The sequence below is a fragment of the Crocuta crocuta genome, unplaced genomic scaffold (assembly GCF_008692635.1).
Source record: "Crocuta crocuta isolate KB4526 unplaced genomic scaffold, BGI_CrCroc_1.0 scaffold1156, whole genome shotgun sequence".
Taxonomy (NCBI): Eukaryota; Metazoa; Chordata; class Mammalia; order Carnivora; family Hyaenidae; genus Crocuta; species Crocuta crocuta.
This window is the reverse complement of record NW_027528862.1, coordinates 279,166-281,263: the sequence shown is the minus strand read 5'-3', so window position 1 is coordinate 281,263 and position 2,098 is coordinate 279,166.

Here is a 2,098-nt window from a genome sequence, read left to right as displayed (position 1 = left end):
AGCCAATAGGTTCTCTAATAGTTTTCACTCTTTTCCCATGCCGATGGAAGCGGTTTCCTTCATTGGCTTCTGTGGCACCAATTTCTCCTTGCCTTTTCCATTTCTTTTCCTCGTTCCCTTATTCCTCAAATATTAATGTTCTCAAGGGTTTTGTCTCCGGTCCTTTTTAAATCCCCTTTGCCCTTGCTGAGACATAAATGTGTCCCTGGTTTTTATTGTCACTTAGGTTCATCAACCACTCAGATGGGACACAGGCAGGCATCTTAAGCCCAGAAGGTCCAAAACTGCCCTTCTGCCTCTTCCACATATTCTTCTCTACCCTTCCCCCCACACAGACACACATAAAAATAATTATAAACAAAACCGAACATACAGATTCTCCCTTCTGTATGGCCTGTCATGATGAATGGCACCAGCATCTACATAGTCACTCAAGTGTGGAATTGAAAGCCATTTTATTATCTCCTACCACGCCCCCAATATCTGTGTGGTCAATTCTGCCTTCTCATTGGATCGCTAGTCTGTCCCTTTCTGCATCTGCACTTCAGTAACCTGGTTCTGGACTATAGTACTGGGTTTCTGGCCTCTAGCAATAGAGATGCCTCATCATTTCCAGTCCTGCAGCTGCTGTAACCTCTAAAACAAATATCCTGGTTAAAATCCTACTGCACTCTTTTTTCCCCATTAGTGCGAGGCCAAACTACCTAGAGCATACACTGCCTTTGTGAGCTGGTCCTGGAACCCTTTTTCTGCTTCTTTTCCAACCAAGAGTACGTCTTGATCTGTCCTAGCTATGCCGACCCGCTTGCATTTCCCCCGAAGTGCCATGTATTCTTGCCCTCCGTATTTTGGTCCGTGCTGTTGCATATACTTGGAATGCCCTTCCCGCATATCTGAATGGTTAATTCCTACTCATAATTTTTTTTGAGACAGGGAAGAAAGGGCAGAGGGAGAAAGAGAGAGAATCCGCCAGCAGGCTTTGTGCTCTCGGCACAGAGCCCGACGTGGGGCTCAATCTCACAAAGGACGAGATCATGACCTGAGGTGAGATCAAGAGTTGGACACTCAACCGACTGAGCCACCCAGGTGCCCTGGTTCCTGCTCATTCCTCACCACTCAGCTCCAGTGTCACCCCTTTCACAGTATGCCTTGTGTAGCAAGGCTGGGTTGAGTGTGCCTTGGAAACACTTCCACGGGGTGCCTGGGGCTCAGTGGGTTGAGCGTCTGACTTCAGCTCAGGTCATGATCTTGCGGTTCATGAGTTTGAGCCCTGCACCGGGCTCTGTGCTGACAGCTCAGAGTCTGGAGCCTGCTTCGGGTTCTGTTTCTCCCTCTCTCTCTGTACCTCCCCTGCTCACACTGTATCTCTCTCTCAAAAAGAAAAGTAAACATTAAAAACAAGTTTTGGAACACTTCCATGGCCCTTTGTAGGTTGCTGCCCTGATCACAGCACATTCTGAGATCCTAACCCCTGCTTTTCTTGTCTGACTCACACTAGAGGCGAACAGCTGTGCTCTCAGGGTCAGCTTCTCCTTTCCGCTAAATGACCCCGGGTTGCTGTGCGTTGCATTGGTATGTCTGCTTTGTATGGCTGTTCAGCTGGCTCGTCTCATTAATCTGTGGCCGTCCGGGCCCTCTGCTGCTTCTCCATTATAACAGTTGGCCTCTGAAAGCTCACAGCCTGGTCATCAAGGAAAGGTTCATTCCATTTATCCATTATCTTCCATTTAAGAAATCTGGGAAGTATGTGACCAGTATATGTCTCTTCATCCAAAATGACTGCGTTTCCGGGGGGTGGGGGGTGGAGGAGTTCCTTAAAAGCATATGATTTGGTTATTTGGAAAATCGCTTTGGTGGAACATCTCATTTGCCGATAAGGAGTGCCGATGACTTGTTCCCTTGGCATAAAAGACAAATATGCGTGTCAGGAAGTGCTGTCATTTTAACTTAACATTTAGAGATTTGAAGTTTTGTCATTGTTTCTGTTCTCAATTGTCCTTTCTCCATGTCTAGCTCAAGACTGCAGTGCAGATGACGACAACTTCATTGTGCCCATAGCGGTGGGAGCAGCATTGGCAGGAGTACTTATCCTAGTGTT